Genomic DNA, 9,111 nt, shown 5'->3' with positions numbered 1-9,111 from the left:
GGTGTCAATGCTGCTAGCACTGCCTTAGCTTTCTTAGCTGTCAGTTCTTTTCCTTTCTTTACCGATGGTTCTTCAACCGGTGCAATCCTCTCTAAGTAGGTTCCGGTCCTCTTAGCCTTTGGATCAAGAGGCAAGGCAATAAGGGTTGAAGCATACCCTTCCAGCATGTCAAACATGACTTCATAGCCCATAGGCTCCACTTCCTCCATTCTAGGCTCAACAACCTCCATTAGGCATTTGTCCACCTAAATAGTGAAACAGATGTCATCTTCATATTTCTTCACTATGTCACCTAAGATTCTTACCCTCTGACTCATCTTTCTTCTGAACTCATCAAAATATTTGTTCAGTACCTCAAGGTAGCTGGTTCCAATGGCTTGCACGCTTTCCTTTATCTGCTTGGTTACCGGTTGCTCAGGTGACCACTGGACATCTCCTACACCCGGAAAGTAGCCTTGGAAATAAAAGAACAACCCTACCAGTAGTTGTCCAAACTTAAACCTCAGTTAGTTGTCCTGCTTGATTGCCTTAAGATTTAGCAGGAGTTGCCTCTGCATGCTGATGCATATGTCAAAAGATGCATCCTCTTTTATCATTTGGTAAGCGGCATTTACCACTGCAGTAGATACAAAATTAATCCTGCCGGTTGAGAATGTTCTGTATCCAATCACCATGCATGCATATTTCACCAAATCATCTTTGATAGGATTGACTATCATGCCCCATGAATCACTTGTTGAATCGGTGAGCTTGGTCATTTCCATTTTGCTCACTTTTCTCAGGGCTGGCACTTCCCCTATGTTGCAGAAACTGGTGACTACATGAATTGCCTGAGGTGTGATATCATGCATCCTCTCTAGGTACATCTTGTCACCATGGACTCTGCTCAATATTGATCCTAATGTGATCCTTTGTGAAGTCTTCCAAGAAATATACTACGTTGTGGAATTTCTTCTTCTCTATGACACTAAATTCTGGTTTGATCCTTTTGTCCTTTCCGCAAAATAGACGTAACTGAGTATGAATGGCTAAAGACCCCTAGGTCTTCTATTTTGCAATCAATATAATCATAAATTCCTTCTTCGACTATCACTCCAGCTGGAACTTGTGATAAAGCATTATACTTGGACTTCCTCTAAATGAAACTTTCTGACTCAATGGATGTACTTGAACTGGTATGAGATGCGGAAGCCATTGAAAAATATTTCAAGAACATGAAAAATACCTTTCAAACGTGAATTTAGGGCTTCCTGATTCTGCTTCACTTCACTCTTCGTCGGATGCCAAATCACCACTTTGTGTTCTCCACTACCGCTTGCAAACTAGATTTGAATCTCTTTCAAGGTTATCCAATTTCTTGTAATCTAAGTTCAAATCGCCTTTTCTTCACTCTGCACTTGAAAACTTTTCTTCGCTTGAAAACAGATAGTGAGAAATGATTTGAAAAATGCATTTATACATGTCTCTCACCTACCTTCATTAATGCTCCTCTATTAGGGCATAAACCATAATTTGCCTTTTTACTATTTTCGGTCTTCTGCCAAGCAACAGGTATCACATACCAGTTAAGGACTTTTACCGGTGTCAACCGGGGGTTCGAAAGCATTTTGCCATTTGCTCCCCCTAAGTCTTTGAGGCTTAGTTTGCTGGTTCTGATATTTCCACACTAGGTGCAGAAACCGGTTCCTCTTCCGACAATATTGGTTTCTTCTTCCATATTTTCTTCATGTCTCCTTGAACTTTTTCAACATCTATTTCTCCTTCCCGACTGACCGGTATATCATCAGATATACTTTTTCTACTTCTGCAGAATCTTGCAATGTGACCCGGTTTGTTGCAGTGATAGAAAACAAGTCCAGGTGCTCTCCAAGGTCCATTGTACATGTTTCCATTCTTCCTTTTGCATGTTGCAACAGTGTGACCATGACCATGACAGATCATAGAACTTTCTCTCCATCCAGTTGCCACTTGATGGCCACCACTTCTTGACTGATGATTAAAGACATTAAACCAGTTGTGGTTCCGGTTCATAAAAGGTTCAAGACCAGTTCCTTGGGTCCTTTGAGGATATCTTCCAGTGTTATCCATTACAAACCTGCATTCAAATGCTCTATGCCCAAACTTGTTGCATGCATAACAATGACCATTGAACTTGTTGGATTTAGGTACATTGTTGATAAAGTAAGGAAAATTATTGTAGGCTTTTCTCCTACATACATTGGTAGTGTGTCCTTCTTTAAGACAGTTAAAGCAAGCAGGTTTGAATTTTTGCTTACCTTTTCCTTTGAGTGCAGGTTGCTTCTTTGATGTTTCAGCATTTGTTCCTGAGGATTCTCCTTCCTCAAGTCCAGAAAAACCAAGACCATTGGTATTCTTTGCCGGTCTAGATGACTCAAGCTTTTGCTCTAGCTTGATAGTACTTTTGCCAAACTTAGCAAGTATTTCCTTTGACTCAAAGAGTTCTTTGGAAATAGCAGTGTTTGTCTCCATTAGACTTGCATTTTTAGAGATGGCAATGTTTAGTTCTCCTTGCATGTCTTCTTTTTCCATTCTGCTCTCATGAAGGTGAGCAGTCAATGCACTAATCTCATGTCTCAACTTGGAGATTTCATGATCTATGTCCTTTACTAGATCTTCAGCTTTTCTCTGGTTCTCAAGCTCTTGACTAAACCGAATAGTCAGTCCTTCCAACTCCTTTCTTAGATTGGAGTTTGAATCATTCAGCTGATTCACTTCAGCAATCATGGCTTCCATGCTAGCTTCATCTTCAGAACTACTTTCAAATAGTTCCATCAGCCTCTCTGCATGTTCTCTCCTTTTTGCTTGAGATGCCTTGTATTTGATCATAAGATCATCATAGGCTTGCTCAGACTTAGTGAGACATTGAGTAAGTTCCCTCAAGGTGTATTCCCCCATATCTCTTTCCAAGTGGTTAAACTTATAGAAAGGTAGGCTCTGATACCAATTGATGAATACTAAGAGGGGGGGTGAATTAGTATGCCAAAAATTACTGCACTAAAACACTCATAGTCTAAAGATAAACCGGTAAAGCAGTTTGACAGTCAAACCGGTTACCACACATGCAAACCAAAATGCAAATAAAGCATTCACCCAAAAAAGCAATACAACCATAACACAAGATATTTGACGTGGAAACCCAACTGGGAAAAACCACAGTGAGATGGAACTCACAAGTCACTATCTGTAGAATAGAAACCAGACCGGTTAAGGTCTTACAATGTTCTTCACTAGAACAGATCCTATTAGGAATCTCAATTTCTATTAGGAGATAAGTCCAATTAAAGACTACCTTGTTAGAGGATTTTCGACACCTTGTTAGAGGATTTTACAAAGGCTTTGAGGCCTACCCGGTTAAGGGCTACAAACTTGTCAAAGATGTGAGTAATCAACAAGTGTTTGATCTATCTAATAACACAAACTGCTTGGTTAGATCCATTATTGCTCATAGCTAATGCATTCCAGCATTACTCCAGTCTTCTCTCTCTCTCTCTCAGTTACAACTTGATCTTCTTAGATAGTATTTTCAAATTTTCAAATTTTTATAGGATATGACACAAGCATGAGCATAAACAAATAAACAACATAGAGACAAAACACACAGAGTTAACGTGGGAAAACCCTTTCGGGAGAAAAACCCACCACCAATGGAAATCAACTTTATTAACTTTATGTCAAATACAATAAAGTTCAGTCTGCAAACTTCCTTTACTTTGTCTAACAATCATTTCAGATAAAGAAAAACTCGAGTCAATTATAGTCACAAAACGCTCAATAGCTATTATAGTTCATCAACCTTACATTGGTTTTCATTTTGCTTCTAATACCAAATAGGTTGACCATTACACCTGCGTGAGATGGTTGAGAAGTCAAACTGTCCCTATCAGTTTGAATTCATGGAAAACCGTTTATCCCACATGCATCTGAAAGTCGGGTCGGTGCATATTCATATATACCGACATGAACTTCTAATGTGACAATGAGCTCATCTTTTGGACTTTGGTTCGAAGTGAGCATCCGCGGTCGGTCTTGTTATGCCCAGCATATCTATTTCAACATTAGTCTCCTTGAGTCGAAATGTCGCCCCCCTTTTTTTTCTTTTTCCTCGGATCTCTGGAGTCCCGGAGTCCCAAGGTCCTTTTTCTTTTTTTACCTCGGAACTTTGGAGTCCCAGAATCCTAAGGTTCTTTTTGTTTGTTGACCTTGGAACCTTGGAGTCCTGAGGTTCTTTTGTCTGTTGACCTCAGAACCCCAAAGTCCCAGAGTCCCGATGTCTTTTCTCTGTTGACCTCAGAACCCCGGAGTCCCAAGGTCTTTTGTCTATTGACCTTGGAACCCTGGAGTCCTGAGATCTTTTGTCTATTGACCTTGGAACCCTAGAGTCCCAGAGTCCTAAGGTCATCTTTGCTGCCTACTTTGAAACCCCGGATCCCCGAAGTTCCGGGGTGGGGTGTTCTTTTTCTTTTGTCGAGCTCAGAAGCCCGGGACTCTAGAGTCTTGAGGTTGTGCTTAAGGCCTTTGTACAAATGGGTTTGGGGAGCTATAAATAGAGATGATGGACTTTTAAAAGTTCATTTGTGCATCCATAGTTCCTCCTCCCAAGCTCCAAGTCGTGAACTTTTGAACCTCCAAGCTTCCTTTGGTGTTTTCGGGCATTTTGATTCACCAGGTTTGAGTGGTTAGATGGAATCCACCAACAAAAGAGGCAAAGAAATTGATAGACTCCTAGCCACCATGAAATACCATTATCAGGGATAGGTCCATGTCTCAAAGATTGAGGATCAAATCAGATGGGTTATAGATACTGAGATCGGCCACATAGAAATTGAAGATGTCAGGGCTCAATTGAATAAACCTAGTCTGGAGGCCCTCCACTGAAGAATCAAGAGATCTAGCCTAGTGGAGGCTACTATATTCCCACAGTAATTACAGGCACCAGAACTAATAATGGCCATTGCTTAATTTTATAATCCAAAGACTAGAAAGTGCACAGATGCACAAGGAAAAATAGTTATAGACTTGTCCAAAGATATGAATGGATTCATCTTTGGTATCCCCACCAGGGAAGAAGTATTTCTACTAACCAAAGAAGAGGCCTTAAAGGCATGGAATGACAAAGTATCAGTCAGTAAGAGGCACATGAATACGAATTGGCCAAAAGAAGAAAGAAAGACAGGGTTTAAGGCAACAGAGATCCTGAGGGCGGATTTAAAAGAACCTCAACAGGACCTAATCATTATGTTTAGCAGGGCCTTTGGCAAGCCGGACTGCAAGCATTTCCATCCCTGGATGTTCTAGTTCATGAGCAATGTGTTAATAGGGATACAATGCTTTGATTGGCCACAGATCCTCTCTGATAATATCTATAAGCAGATGAAAGAGGTGCAACATACCCAAAAGTTCTTCTTCACATCATATGTCATTTGGGTAGCTGCCAGAGCTAGAAAATTCCCAGGCCTATAGGTGGAAGGACAATTGGGAGAGAAAGAAGGACATAAGAAGATATGGGAGTATTATTCCCAACTCAATCTAGCCAATGCTAAGATGCACTTCAAGAGAGTTAATGATGCCTTTGTTTTCCCAATAATCATCAAATTGATAGGGGATGCAGGATATTGGATTAGCCTAGAGGCTATGGCTATCATCCGAGAGTGGGCGTGTTGGTTCATCCAAAACCCACACTCCACTTACATCAAGGTTAGTGGATTCACAGGGAACCCGATGTTGCTGCCTCGTTATTGCAATGATAGGGTAATTCTGCTAGAATATGTAAGACAGCTTGTAGGCCTCCAATCACTACTGTCATCAAAACATAAAACAGGTATTGATTTCTCGGTGTCTATTGGATACTTTGCATGTTCCAAGATACAAGTAACAAAGTTGGTGGAACAAGAGCTTCAAGATTTAAATTTGAAAAAATATGATCATGCTAGAGAATTTTATGATCCCTATGGGAAACTCAAACAAGCTATGCCTAAGGAATATGAGGGGCACAGGCCCAGCTTGGAAGACTTTTGGGCCAACCTGCAAGATAGTTTTGAGGTTAGGGAGAAGAACTATAACAGATTATCTATGCCATAGGTAGGAGATTTCGGGATTGAAACTAACCTCCCTAAAGACCTAAGGGATGGTGGAGAGTTACTTGACCTAATTTATAGAGAATTAGGGATAGATAAGAGGCCCCTCTCCCCAGTAAAATGGTCTACAAATGAAGATACAAATATGGAGAAGGTCTCCCAGGCAGTCATCAATAGGACTAAACAGTGGTTAAGCCAGACAGTAAGGTCCAGCATTTCAAAGACAAAACAAAAGGAATCCACCTCAGCGGTACCTCAGTCAAGGGTCCATAAGGAATATGCTCGAAAGACAAGGTCGGCCTCAAGGAAAAATGCATCCACTGAACTAAGTGAGGAAAGCAAGCCTCCAAAAAGCACCAAGGACTTATTGAAGAAACTCCAAGAGAAGATGAGGGAGTCTGAACTATTGAAAAAGGTTGTAGACCTGGGAGTGACTGATGGGTTGGGTATAGTACCACTCACCAAAGTTCTCCCACCTAGGACGGCTATAGGCCACACCGAAGGAGTGGGTACCCAAGAACAAGAAGAAAATGTAGAAGCTACTGCAGAGATACCTGCTTAGCCACCTTCAACAGATGACATAAATGCTCTAAGCACTACTGCTGCTACACCACCACTCATCAATATATCTATAGGGCAGTCTGGAATGAAAGGCTTCACATCTACCATTGAAGGGGTGAAAGTTAGAAACATCGAGTCTGACTCTGATTAGGAAGAAGAGGATCTTGAGAAATAACAACTGCTATAAGGCGAAGGGGGTGAGGTAGAAGACATTTTGAATGAAAGATTGATCCTAACTCCTCAAGATCAAGAGGACCTTCTTAAGGATATAGCAGTCAGGCAAGCAGAAACAGAGCCAGGTGATGAAGAAATGGCATTCAATGAGGAGGTTAGTGGCAAGCTAGGAGAGTTGCACAAACAACAAACTCTCCAAGCTAATCTAGCCTGCCAGATTTACTCACCCCAAGATCCTAGGAAAACGAGAGCAAAAGTAAGAGATGAAGCAGAGGAGCAGGTAGAGGTTCATGTCATTACTGTGGATATTGTATCACACCAGGGTGATAAAGATGAACATATACCACAATGGCTAGAGTTTACCTTCGGGAAGAAAAAGAGAAAATCAGAACTTCCAGTGGTCACTCTACAACAAGTAATCATTGAGGAACCTCCAAAGGTTAAAAAGCTGAAAACCATCCATCATTTGTCAGAAACAGATTCCGATGAGGTGATTGCATATGTGGCAGTTCCACATGAAGTTGAAGGGCAGGTTTCTCCCAAGTATCAAATATTCCAGGTAAATTTGGGTAAGAAAACTAAGTGGGGAGAGCTAGATACCTTGGAGCTAGCCACAAGTGTTGTCAGAGGGCACATTGAAAAGGAGTACACCTCAAATATGGAGCTTAAGGCGCAACTTGGGCAATATAAAAAGCTTCTGATAGAAATGAGTAAACCTCTAGACTCTTGTAGAGCTGATGAGCTACCTTTAACCTCATCACTACCAGAAGGAGAAGTAAAGGCACTAGTGGAGGTGAGACAAGTGGCTACTGTCGCCAAATCTTGGGCCTAGGTAAATGCAACCAAGATTAGGTTGTTCTTGCAAAATATAGTAGATATATACCATAAGGTGGTACAGGCAGGTGGAGCTTTGGCAACCTATTCCACACAATGGGAGTGGAAGGAGAGCAGTTTCAATAAATAGTTCCGAGTTTTGAAAAGGATATTACGACTAGGAGAAGAGGTGATAGTAAAAGAAGACCTCTTAGGAGGCGATAGCTATGAAAACTTACAGTCCTATGTATACATTTTGGAGCTGAAGATAGAGATGTATCAGCAGTATATCAAGGATATGACTGACATTCGGGACCCTCTCCTCAGGGAAATTTTGTCATATGAGAATTTTGTGATGAATATACTAGGACCTTTGGCCTCAGAATAGCTGATACAGGAATAATGGACCAATAGCAAGTTTTAAATCAGTGGGATGCATATGAGGTGCAACACCTAGGACTTGCAGCCTAGTTTGATGTCGCCTGTATGGATAGATACACACAACTGATTACTCAGTGTGAAGAGGTGGCGGACACGGTCAAGGAGTTAGAGGAACAAGCAGCACATGTGGATGAGGTTTTGAAAAAATATAAATTTAGATTTGAGCATGTAGCTAATCCTCTAGTCCAAGCAGTTGCATGTATAATTTAAAATTATAAAGCTTTTACCAAGAAAGAAAAGATAAGCACACAATTGCTAAAGATAGAAAAGCTTTTTTTTCTTGTATTTTAAAGCTGCTACTCCTACTCGAGTTCTAATTTTGAGAGAAATTCTGCATGATTACGAACACGTGGCTCACCTAGTAAGGTCTTCGTAGTGCTCATGCAGTCCCTATTTTGTAGTTGTTAAGTGGAGTGTCGAGGCAGAAACTTGCAAGTTAACTGTGACTCCTAGGATCAGTTCTTAATTTAGAATAAAACTATTTCCTAGATAGTAGGGTGAAGAACTTCTATAAATTGAGAAGTTGAATTCATTTGTAAGGGTCCCGAATTCATGATTTATGGCCTACTTAGAGATTTTTTTGCAGATTGTTAAGAAGTTTGTTATACATTCATGGAGATTAATATGAAAAACAACATGTAGATTGCCTGATCTATGTTTATATTCTACCAAATTATTTTGTGTAATCTGGTAACATCTATTATTTGGAGTTAGCAATGTGGTTTAATCTTTTTGTCTATCACTTTATGAATCATATTGTACACATCAGTGGTCTATGAGAATTATTGGGATAGGCCATATTGTTGATGATTTTATTTCCATAGATTTGTGAAATTGATGATTTTGCAAGTTTTCTGGAGGTCTGTTGTTGAATGCTAACTTGGATAATATTTGATAATTGCTTGGATTGCAGGGAACTAATTGAGTAGTTCATTAAGTTGTCATTATATTGATCTTTATTGTTATTTTCTTGTTTCCTTTTATGCTTCGCATTTTATTTCCCAGAGAATCTTAAACCATAAAAATA

Source organism: Cryptomeria japonica, chromosome 4, assembly GCF_030272615.1.
Source record: "Cryptomeria japonica chromosome 4, Sugi_1.0, whole genome shotgun sequence".
Classification (NCBI taxonomy): domain Eukaryota; kingdom Viridiplantae; phylum Streptophyta; class Pinopsida; order Cupressales; family Cupressaceae; genus Cryptomeria; species Cryptomeria japonica.
Note: the sequence above shows the minus strand (reverse complement) of the source record.